The sequence below is a fragment of the Anas acuta genome, chromosome 1 (assembly GCF_963932015.1).
Source record: "Anas acuta chromosome 1, bAnaAcu1.1, whole genome shotgun sequence".
NCBI classification, from domain to species: domain Eukaryota; kingdom Metazoa; phylum Chordata; class Aves; order Anseriformes; family Anatidae; genus Anas; species Anas acuta.
Genome location: NC_088979.1, coordinates 106713669 through 106726606, shown reverse-complemented (window position 1 = coordinate 106726606; position 12938 = coordinate 106713669). Strand labels below are relative to the sequence as shown.

At 34.4% G+C, this 12938-nt stretch overlaps 1 long non-coding RNA gene across 1 annotated transcript in view; it reads left to right on the top strand.

The window, feature by feature from the left end:
- LOC137860717 (uncharacterized) overlaps positions 1-10729 on the top strand; it is a 42355-nt gene extending 31626 nt beyond the window's left edge. Inside the window, exons 3-6 of the long non-coding RNA XR_011099149.1 lie at positions 678-788; positions 7581-7745; positions 7853-9007; positions 9999-10729. This is a non-coding gene — a long non-coding RNA (uncharacterized lncRNA). The remainder of the gene's footprint in view (positions 1-677; positions 789-7580; positions 7746-7852; positions 9008-9998) is intronic.
- Positions 10730-12938: the final 2209 nt, after the last annotated feature.

Here is a 12938-nt window from a genome sequence, read left to right as displayed (position 1 = left end):
ACTACTTGTAGTTCTCTTTTCCCAAAGCTGAGTAAAATAGCCCAATATCTGTGCATCTCACCATTTTTAAAGTATATTTTTTCTGACCTCATACTTCTTAAAATCATGTGAAACAATGTGTGGGAATATGCTTTTGGGGATTTTCATTAAATATTGCCATGTCTCTTAAAAGGCAAATTTCTGGCTTAATTTGCAGTTACGTGGTTATGTCAATGATGTAAGAGCAAAATCATGTCAGGAATATTGTAAGCAACCCAAACACTTCTAAACTTGAATGTTCAGAAAACGGGTCTAAAACTGAAATGTTAAGGTGTTTAAACAGTCTTTATCTTATTCTGTGGTTTTAGGATGGGGAGGAGGAAAGATAGAAAATTGCATTGTATTAAATATCTTTAATACAAAGTAAGAGAAAAACATAATTTTCATGCATTTCATACAGTTATATCATTCATACTTTTTATTGCATAGATTAAGTTTGTTTAGATGCTATAAATTTATTAAGCTGGACCAATATTTTAAAAAGTCACAGAAAAAAGAAAATGGGCACTTTTGGACAGATCACAGAAAAAATGATCATCTCTAAGCATGTTAAGGTGGCTGCTTTCTGTGTGGAATGTTGGCTCCTGAAATTGCAACAAAATTTTCCTCATGTTTCCTTCCTTCTCCTTTTCCTTAAGGATCACGCTGTCTTTCACAGGATGTAAAGCCTCCTGAAATTGCTGTTCTGTCAGTGTTGCCTCTCTTAATCCTAAAACATTTCATCATGGAAGTACTGTGGAAGTACATGGGTAAGTAGCAATTAAAAGGTGTACCTGAGTTTCCAATGTAAAGAGAAGAGTAATACAATGAGTACATTGTTTTGAAATAGGCAGTGAAATACTCTTTCAAATTTGTCAACTTAATATTTCAGAACAAATCATGAAGCCATAGCAAATACATTTATACTGTTTTCTCAGTTGCGATACCACATAGCTTCATTGCTAAATCTGATTCAATTTCTTTACTTAGTTCCTTCAACTCTGATCTGTCTTTGGGTGAGACTTTCCCTTGTTTACATTATCTTTTCACACTTTACCAGTCTTCCTCAACTCAAAGAGGTGAAAATGTGTTACAGGTCATTAGTATGGTTAATCTCAAAGTACTTGTGCAAGTACAAAGGTACATTGCAAGCTCTATCAGAATGAACTATTTTCCCCTGTACATTATGAAATCATAGTAGCAAACTCAGAATTCTGGTGCTAGCAGATTCTTTCGTATTGCCTGTTTGACTTCACCGTGTAAAACTTAAATTAACTCCACAGTGCCATAGCAGAAATTGTTTTGCCCAAAAGAGTGCAGTCATCTGGGTTCATGAGAAGGGTGTTGGCTGTTTGCTTAAAAAGAACAAAGCTGGTGGAGGAAAATTGAATTAACAGTATATGCATCAGTACAACAGTTTCATAATGAAAATAACTGATAATATTTACATTTAAAGTGCAGAGTGTGGCAAATACAATAGCAGTCTGGATACATTAATTTTATATGAAGAAAAACAGAAACATTTTATTACTTGGACAACTTAATAAGGAACATTTTCTGGTGACAAGCTGGTTAATAAGAGCAGGCAGTCAGAACTGAATGTGCTTAGAGAGCAAATAGTAGTTTTTAATCCTATATGTTCAATTATAAATTCTGTTTTTCTGCACCTTGGAAAATGAGAAAGCGTCCAGTTGCTACTGTGAAGTATTCCCTCTCCTTTCTTTTCCCCTTCTCCCTTTCTTTTAACACCACTTGATCACATTCCTATTGCAGGATCAATTTACAGTTTTCTCAGCTCTAAATTAGGGGAGCAATTCAGGATTTTGTTTTGTTTTGTTTTGTTTTGTTTTTCTTACCAGATTTGTACATCTGGATTGTCTTCTTGTGGTTCTGACTCTTTATTCATTCTTGTCCTTTTTTTTTTTTTAAACTTAATATTGTTCCCGTTGCTGTACACTTGCTTCACATCCTCCCTCTTTGGTGGCCTGATACATGACTTCTCATGATTATCATCTCTAATAAGGAAATACCTACACTAACAAATAGTTGACCTCTGTAAACATGGCTTAATATCAAATTTTGCATGTTAAGAAAAGTAATTTATTATGTTAGTTATAGGGAAAATGTCATAGGAAGATCTTAGTACTGAACTTGCTAAAAATGCTGCTTACTCTAAATGAATAATGGTTCTTACATATCAATACTGATATTGTTATCGCAATAATCTATAAGATTAATTTTCACGATGAGTTACTATTTGGAGTTTTCCTTACTTAGAAGCTGATTTAATGTTTTTCTGGAAAAGCATGTTTTTCAGCTATTAGTAGATCTCTTCTATCTGAATTACAATAACATCCACAATGCGAGTGGCACATTCCAAGCATAAAATGATACATCGTTTGCTCAGAGAGTTTATGATCCGTATTACTGAATCAGTGGAGTTATGCCAGGTTATGCCATCTGAAGATTTGGCCCCCAGTAGTACACAATATTCTGTTTTCAAGGACCATTACTCAAATAGAGTAACCTCATCATGCTGAAGGCCAAATGTATGCTGCACCAAACCTCAGCACAATAATTTCTTTTTTGTAATTGTTGTGATAGAAAACAAACATGCAGCAGGTAGGTGAGTAGTATAAATTTTATTTGAAATTTCTTCTTCTCACTTCTAGAAGATATGCCTGAGGGTCCTGTGAAAGTAAGACAAGTGACTTTCAAAGTGAAAGATGATTTTGTTTGTTTGGAATGCTTACGTTAATATTTCTAATTTTACTGATGACAATTTTGATGCCATCGTTAAATAACACTAATTGCCAAGTTTTGATTGACCAGAATTTAAATACTGACATAGAAGCACCTAAGTACCTCTGGCTGTCTATGGCATCCTAATGCCTGCTGTGTGATGGCTTTGGGATTAAGATTGTGTCATTTGTTTCACTATATTACCAGAAAAAAATCATAAATGAGGGAATGGAGGAGTGCTTAAAATTAAAATAGAGATTGTATGAACAATACTTGGCATTGCTAAGTCTAAACAATGCAGAAAGATTTCTTCAGTTTTCTTTATATTTCTTTGATATTAACACACACAGTGGCAGTAAAAGCGATAACAAGTACATTTTTGGTGACTTAGCACTCAAAAATAGTCCAATGAGCAAAGATTTTGTGGATAAAAAAGATTTTCTCGGGCTTTACAAAGAATGAAAAGCGTTACACTTGATAATGACATGGGCTAGCTGAAAGTAGTATAATACAGAGTAAATTCTACTGCTTTGTATCTATGGATAAAAATAGATTTGAATTTAAAAAGTTATTACTTATATAGAGCTTATTATTACCTATATACATTCACAAGGTTAGACATGACCTAAAATCCCAGTTTTAGGGATGACCTAAAAAATCCCGCGGTTTCTGAAACATAGGGCAGTCATTTGCAGTCAGGGGAGGGCTCAGGTGATCAGCTGTGCTTGGTGCCTGCCCTTTCCATCCACTCCAACAGTACTCATGCCTTGCTCAAGAAACTTGCTTAAATCTTGCAGGCATTCAGCCTGTGCACTAAAGTCATTTCATTGCCTCATGCCAGGCCACGTTATTGCAACTTAAAAAGTTAATTAAAACTAATCCATGGAGTTGCAATCTGCCTTTCTGTGGATGCTACTTAAACACTACAGCCATCATTTAACAGATAGACAGTCAAATATGTTGAGCCCAGGAGAATGTGCGTGTAAGAATGTGCGTGTGTTCAGGCTGTGCATGTGAAAAGCTTCGTGGAAAAAAAATGCATTATTTTATTGGGAGACTGATGTTCTTTGAGATCATTAAAGTAATAGTAAATCAAATATAGACAAATACTTTGGGGGTATTTAAGGTGAATTAATGAATGGTTTCTAAGATTTTCAAATTTATTTCAATTTAGTCTTCATTTTACTTATCTGTACTAGATGTTTACTTTACTGTTCTAGATGTTTTTGTGACTGTGTTACCTAAATAAGTAGTTAAGAATATAGTGAATATTGTAAGTTTATTTTAAAACTATCTGATACTCCAATAACAGAATTCCTAGGATGGCTTTGGAAGATACAAGATGAGAAAATAAAATGGATATTTTTAGGGGAGCTTAACCCAACTGGCAGTAACTTGAGATGGAGTAAGTTGTTCATCTGTATCTCCTATCACACTTACTCTGTTGCCAGGATGTCAGCTGGTTAAAGTGCAAAGAGAAAATCTAGTTCCCTGATACTGCAATGACAGTATAAGTAGTTTCTTTCTGTGACTGTATCTTCCATTGCTGAGCCCCTGAAAATTGCTTGTGAGGTGTGAAGTGCATCAAATCAGATCAGGGAAGTGATTTAGATTTAAAAATAAATAAATAAATAAGTTGAGGAGGGAAAAGTTGTATTTTTAATCTTGTTTTGTTCCCTGGCCTGGTCCTACAGCCCTGACAATGGCTGTGTGCATGCAGCATAGTGCAGAACAGGGTGAGAAAGGAGCGAGCATTGGAGAGGGGCAGGAACAGGAGGCATTGAACACATCGTGTATTGAACTGTTCTCTGGACACTGAGCATCTGAGGTCAGGAGTACCATCAGAAAAGCGATACAAGGTTTGGGAGACAATAGGTTGGCAGGTGCAATTAGAAAAGCCAGTAAGGTCTAGGGACCAGTCATATGAACTACCTTGTCAAAGTATCTGAAACCTGTTGTATGAATGTGATTTAAACTAATCCTCATAGGAAATTTAAAACTTGTTTGAAGTAGACACAGTTGGAACTAAATTTTCCAGTCTTTATTTCAGAGCTAATTAAGTGTTATAAAGTTCTTTCTCTTGTTGCAAGAGCCCCCAAACAATTAGACTAGAGCTCCAGTGAGCTAGAGCTTCTGTTTTTTGAGTGACTTTTTCCCTGAAGTTGCAACTTCCATTGATTTGATAGAGTTGACCCAATTGATACAGATTTTGTATCACTATTAAGACACCTTTACAGTGCCTTGTATTTTTTTTTTTCATATAAATTTGCGTGGACTTGTTAATTTGTGAATTGCTTACAAACCTGTTGCTGACTACTTCAGAAGTACTAGCAAATGTCTCATAGTTCAGATAAGATAGCTGGAGATCAGTGCAGATACTGTCCTATTCATAAATGTTAGCATTGTTAACTACAGCATGTGATCTTATCTTTATAATGAATATCATTATTCACATTTAACTGGAGAGTGGTAGTTCTCTTTGTTCACTCACCTGTATTCTTAGGGAAATACACGTCACTTGTAATTTCTTGTAAGTTCCTGTTGGAAGTCAGAATGAATACTTCTTTCCCTAGCATTTCATAACTGCTGCAATCTGTGCTTCAAAGTTATTTGTATGAGATGATTTATCTGTAAATTAGGATACTTGTGTGTCTGCATGTGTTTACATATATGTACTCGTGCATCTTATACATATCTGCCATTATTACATTAGTGCCGGTGAGCAGAAAGAGGATTTTGGAATATGTATGTCAGATTAATGCTTAAACTGCATACATCTTAAAATGTTTGAGCCAAATTAACTGTACCATATTGTTAGCTTGTAGCCATTTTGCACTTTGTTGCTAGTATTCAATTAAAACACTTAACTTGCCTGCTCATTGATCCCATGTATTTATACAGAGCTGTGCTCACTTTTAAATTCAGTTTCCTTAGGGAGAATACAAATATTTTTCAATTTTGTTTTGTGAGCCATATGTTCAAGAGCCGCTACTACTTTGCTGTTTCAAATTTCGCCTTTTCCTGCCTTTACACTACTGCAGAAATTCACTAGTACAGTCTAAATACAGCACCATAAATATAGTAACAAAAAGTTTGTAAAGCAATGTAATTTTATCAACTCATATTTAATTAGTTTTATTGTAATATCCCTTAGAGCTCAGCTCTAAATGTATCCCTTTCTTTATATGTTTTGCGAGTCATCTTTTACAAATGTATTCATTCTTCTTCTCTTAGCTCCAACGTTTTTGTTCTGTTTTGTTTTTAGATGTTTCTGGGCACCAGAAAAGAGTAAAAGACTCTTCATCATATGTTGGCTACTGCTTTCCTTATGTAATATTCAGTTTGGCTCTGTCATGTATTCATATACCCACTTTCATGACTGCTCCCCATTCTTCCATTTAATCTTGACTGTGAAGTCTCTAGGGATCAGAGAAAGAGCAAGTAAGACCCGAGGAGCAATTGGGCAAGAGAGGCCAGTAACTTAAATGATGCAGTCAAACTAGATGACAGTTTAAGCCTGCTAGCAGTGGGGGAAGTCTGCAGTGTTTGCTTCAAGGAAAGCAAAGTGAGGAAGTAAAAGTGTCTTCATTTCATAAAAGAGAGGAAAAGTAGAACTAAGCCTGTGGGAGAAGAAAGAAGTGACAGAATCTGACCTTGTCTTGGCTTTACCTTGATTATATTTGTCTTGAAAGACATAAGTGTTAAAATTCAGTAAATTTAGCCTGGAAAATAACCAAAATTACATAACTGCAACTTCAAGCTTTTTGTCATCTGCAGCTTTTAATTGATGCTTAGCTATCATAGTGACATCTCCAGTGGAAAATTTGAATGCTAAGGAACATAAATCCAGTCTCTTAAGACTCATGAGATGCTAGTCCCGTTTGCCATTAACACATTGTTCAGCAAAACACTTGCTTAACTCAAAACACAGTTTAAATTTTGGTGATGGGGATCCTTTGCAGGCTCAAGTTTTAATACCTCTGGATATCTGTCTGTAAACCTGGCATTTTGGCATTCCCAATCCTCTGCTATCTAAATTATGTTTCTGTAACCACTGAATTTCCAATATGACATGTCGGTGATTGTAGAGTCTGAAGCACTTGTTGTGCAGATCACATTTCCTTTCTGTTGAAGTATTTTCCTGGCCTATAAACTTGAGATATAGGATAGATGTTTTTAATTTCTTATTCCACTGGAACACTGTACCCTGAAATCCAAAGAACTGGTTACCTTCCTGTAGTAGATTTATCAGGTGTCAGCTGGGGCAGCATATTTTTAGTTCCAAACAATACTGTGCTCTGCCTTATTATTTTTGGCATCTTGTTCAATATAATTCCCTTCTCTCTTGTTGCCATTACTTGATATTTTAAATCTTGTAAATGTTTTACATACACTCTCATTTACTTTACATATTACTCTCAAGGTTCATTTCAAACTTCTGTGATATATGGCGTATAAGTAAATGACAATAATGGTTTGACATATTTTGGCAAACATTTGTTGGAGCATGGTGAAGGGGAATGCACTATCAAAAATCTCAGTCTTGGTATTACAGAATCCCTGTGGAACAGCTGTATCAAATTCTTCACATTATTTATAACTGAAGCAAAAGTAAATCTCTGCTTGCTCTCATTTTTGTGTTTTGTCCCCTACTCAATCACATTCCAGTTTCCCTCTAGACAAAAAATTTTGTAATCATTAATCAGATGGAAGATCACATACCTTTTTGTAATTAATTTAGATGGTTTTGTAGCTTTTGATAAAACTGTATTTTGCTGAATGTGTGTTCTTGAAGTTAAAATGTTTTACAATTCTCCTAGGTATATAATCTTGGAATTACTGAACTTTGTTTTGCTTCAAACTAAACTTGATCCTCAAAATTTTTGAATGATAAATGAATGTCTTATCCTTGGAAAAATGGTTGCCTGGTTCACAACTGGTATCAAATTTTGTCTTTGGTTTTTCTTCAGCAATATCTCCTCTGGGTAAGATAAGTATTCTTCATCTTTACAAGTATGTAAAGTCTGTTTTTTGATTCCTGAATTCAGCAACACTTCTCAGTTCACTTTTTTTTTTTTTTTTTTTCCTCCAGGTAATACATATTTAGAAGAAATGGATAAAACTTTAAAAATGACAGTGTTTTTGTTATCTTGCATTTTGAGATTTTATTATTGTTATTTCTGAATAATAAGTTAAAATTGTCTTGGCTTCTTCATGAGCAATTAGGTTGTATATTCTGAGGTAATTAAATATAAAGTGTCCTAAAAATCACCACCCACAGCTTCACCAAAAAATCACCACCTACATTTTATCTGCTGCTGCTGTGAAATGATGTGATCATTTAGTGTTAAAATTAATTTTGAATTGTTATCTTCCTTCTACACTTTCCACTGTGGAGTCTTTTCTTCTTTGGTTGTGATTGTTTCTCTTTCTAAATGTATGATAAACAATTTTCAATGCAGTCTGAGAGGAAGGCAGAGTCTGGGTCTGCTGGTCAATGAGTGAAACTTGGTCCATTCTTCTTATTGTTCTTTAAAGTTTACTGTGAATAGATGCATTCACTTCAGTATGACCACTCACAACAAAATGTACTTTGTCGTAAAGACTTGTTCCTTCTGGTCAAATATGCTATTTATTGAACATATTGATTTCTAATAGTAGAGGATTCCCAAGTAGTAATTTCAGGTGGTAAATTTTACGCCTGAATAATACCAAAGAAACCAAAAAACATGTCCCTTTTCCTAGGTCAAGGATTTAATTCCAGAACTTATTTTGAAGAAAGTATGGTCCATAAAGACTTCAATATCTATTCATGTTAGTGCTGAAGGAAAAATAAGTACAGCGGTATGCAATGAGTAACATACATGTATTTTCTATGCTATTTCCCACTGGAAAAAAGTGCCTAACACTCTGACTTAAAAAAAAAAAAAAAAAAAAAAAGGCAAACAAATCACCACCACCAAAGAAAAAACTCTCTTCCACCTTTTGTTTTTCCCTTTAATTTTAGTTTGGGTGGTATCTCTGATTCTTCTCTCTCAGAGGCCACACAAAGATATAAAACATTGATAACTCCTGCATCCTCCTCCTGCATCCTCCATCACCCTTTAAGAAAGCATAGATAACTACCAAGGAAATAAATTTCAAAGTATCAGAAAAAAGAATTAATGTTTATGTGGTTTATTTTTCCCTTGAGTTGATCCATTGTTTCCTGGGATACACATTTTACTTCTCTGCTTTTGTGCATCAGGTCAGTGTTTTGACTTCTCTCTTTCTTCTTTCTTAGTTATTTTAAGCATCCTTCCACTCTTATGGCTTGGAAAACAATGAACCTTTGTTAAAATCTGTCTTTTAAACAAAACCATTATTGCTTTTCTAAGTTGTACTTTATTATTGAGTTTTCTAAGCACTTGCCAGCTCTGTACTAAACTCTTCGGAGGCTTAGTAAACACAGAAATAATAATTATATTAAAACTGGAATTACAGCTGGAGCCGTGAACAGGAAATCCATGCTCAATTGCATTCTTATCCTTGTTTAACGAAAATGAGTTTTGGGAAGTTGGTTATTAACATGGTATTTTAGCATAAATATATGTTATTTGAAATATATATTGGTGAAATATTTACAAGCAATGGTTATGACTACTTAAAATGCAATGAATGCACAAGATCATCTTAAACAAATGGGGCATTGGGATGAGAGCCATGAGAAACTGTTGAAGAAATCTGGAAGCTGAATAGCAAAATCCTTTTAAAACAAGACAAAAAGGAGAGTGAAGCTACCTGCCAAATAGAAAACAGCCTCTCATTGTTTTGTTTTAAATCAAATAGTCAGATAATCACATCAATGAACCAAGTAAGGGAAGATTCATTAAAATAATTAGAGGTATAATGGTGACATTAAGAGAGATTCAAATACAGTCCAAACGTGGATAATACAACCCAGAGTCTGAGCAGGGTTGTCACCACTCAATCTAAATAGCACTCTGTGGTGGCCTGCTGCAGTGCAGCCTTCTTGTACCTGCTGCTTTCCTGCAGGTGAATGATGTGGGCTGATGTTCTGTTGTGCTTGTTTTGACTATTTATGTGCATGCTTACTGATTTGGGGATTTGTATTTTTCACTTTATTGGTGGCCTCACATTCACCTGAATTTTTCACATTTATTTATAAACAAACTGTGTGGCTACGGGACTGGTTATACATGGAATAATTTTTAGAGCATGATTTCAATTTTTCACAGATGCAGAGGAGATAACGGAGTCATTTGGAGGCAACGGGCTGCATCGACTCTCAGCCCCTCAGCAAATCAAAATCTTAATGATCCTCAACTCCTTTGTGAACTTAACTGTGTTTAAAAATGGAGTTAGAGTGCTAGTGCCAGCAGAAGAATGCAGACTATATAAACATAAACTGTCAGTTTTAAGAATGGAAAGTTCCTAATTTGTAGCATATATTTTGATTGTTGCTTTAATCTCAAACTTTGGCATTTTTTTAAATTAATTTCTTCATTCAAACTTTGATTTTCATTGTGATATTAATAATTATTAATAACTACATTACAATCCTTTGAATAATGTTTACAGAATAAAATTATAAACGTGAAAAAGAGAAATTACCTCCATAAACAAAGGAAAAGGGAATGTCATTATTTTCCTTAATTTTCCTTCAGAAAATAGGTATTCAAGGAGCTACAGTAAGTATGTTTTGTGTTCCAACAATATAGTTGTTCTAAAATTCTGTATGTAATTTATGAATGAATCAATATATACTTCTTTAGACACTCGCCTTCTTAGCTACTGTACTCCTGAAGTATCAGGCATGCGTTTAATTTGCTGAATATGTGGGACGTACAGTATAATGACATGAAATGTGTCTCTTGCCAGACAAAGTTAATGCCAGACAATTGCACTTATGCTTATGAACCTAATTTTATTGAAAGAATATTCTTTATATTAATTCAATAAAGACTAATGGGCCTGTTAAAATTAGTTACTTTCAAAAGAGTGTATTTATTGCCATAAACATCCGTGCTTTCTCCAGGAGTTGAGGAAAGCTGATGGTCTTACTTTTCTCCACAGAAAGAGTCTTGGCTGCAAAATTGTTCTCATTACACACACAACTCCCTAGACAAGTTTTGTAGAACTGTATGAAATCATTCACGTGATTTCAATTTATGGTGTAACTGTGTGCCAGAGCCTTTGAGCCTTGGCTCAGTGTGAGTACAACACAGGTTATGATAGGGCAGTATAAATGAAAAACACTTGACCATTACACAAAGGATACAGATAGTGTTGTTCTGTATCAAGTTGTATACTGTTCAGTAGTTTGGAAAGTCTATTACACTAGTTACAAATGCTGTTCCGGGACATTCATCACATGGTCTTGAACAAACATGGAGAAATAACCGCTTGTTTATTATACACTGGATTCTCAAGACAACAGCCCTTTCCCTATCTAGGGGAATGCATTTTCAAAGCAATATTGATTTTTCTATCATTCTTTTCTCTCCTCTCTCCTTAAGATCCTGGTTTTAGAATTATCTTTCGTCCTTAAATTGTTTGTCTTCTAAGACACGAATGTGTTTAGTCTCTTTTTTTTAAACAAACTTGAATTCACGGAAGATAATGTATAAGTGATATGATGGCCTATGTACATGGTAAGAAAGTAATTTTACTGGTTCTTGCAAGACACATACCATTTCAGACTTATGTCATAGAGCTGGAGGAATCTGTAAAGAGAGGTGATTTATTTCAAATGTTACTCAAGATCTGTTAATCAGGCAAAAACCTTCTGAATCAAAAGTTCTCTTGAAAATCAAACCTTGGCTTGATTTGCTGTCACTGCTGTGTCTCAGCTCTTAGTAAAAAAATAAAATGGCTGCCAGAATGAAAATGCAAAGCTAATAAGCAATATTAGTTACAGTTTTAAGACGAGGAGGAAGCCTGGTAGGAAAGTAGCTACTCGTCTGTCTATTCATGAAAACTCAGGTAGATGTATTCCCCATGCAGTATATAAGGAAAAATAAAAAATAAAAATAAAAAATTCAAGAGGAGCTTGCAGTCCGCTGCCTTCTGTGCAGAGAGACCTTTGACCAAAGTACTGAAGCTCAGTCCCCTTGAAAATGTTTTGATATAACACTGGCCTTTACCAGATAATCTTAAATGTTTTTTGAACAATATTGCTGTAAATGTGCTTTATAGAGCAAACAGATTTTTAGTAACCTCTTCTGTGGGTAGTGATTCAGTTGAGACTTAACTATTTATATATTTGAAACTTTTTCCTTTATCCCAGCCTCTTTCGAATGCTTCTCCTGTAGTCCCAATATAAACTTATGGACAACACTTCTTTTAAATTCAAAAGATGTCATGCCTATATATTCGTAGTACAAAAAATCTTTTTATTTTCCTCAAAATATATTCACATAAATTTAACTTTTCCATGAGAACTCTCTGTAGACAAAGACAAATATATGTTAAAATATTAGGATAATGTCAACTTCAATCTTAACTTTGTTTCCTTTAGATTCTGATGCTTTTTTTGTTCTTGTCACTAATCTTTTATTTATTTAGCTAGTTAAAATTTTACCTTCCTAACATGTTTACAAAATAGATGCATGGAAACTGAATAGGATTATTTAGCATGTTCCAGTGGTAAGTTTTTTTTTTTGTTTTTTTTTACCAAATATCCTATGTGAAGTTTGTTATACTTGTAGACATGACCTTTCTTATTTGTAAATGCTAATTGCTCTGTAACATATTCTGAAAACCCTGACCACTACATCAGAAGTATAAATAAAAAGAATTGTTCTCTGAACTACATATGTGTATTCATAGAACAACTTATAAATTATGACTTATGTTTGATCATAGCCTTTGTAATTAGAAACATACTGCATCTGTTTAACATTGCTACTGTTTTGTTGCAAAAGATTTTCTGTATCAATTAATCTAGTAATATCCCTAAGCAAGCTGAAATTGTTGAAGAAGATGGAAATTGGCTGATGAATGTATTGGTCACTTTAGAGCCATGTTCAAATCTATCTTCTTGCTGTCCTAATGAATATGGAAGCCTGCCCAGTGTGTGATTGGATTTTAATGACTACAAGGTCAGGGACTTTGCAAGGTGTGAATCTGCTTGCAAGGTCACTAGTGGCAAACAGTGCATGGATCTGAAAATAAAC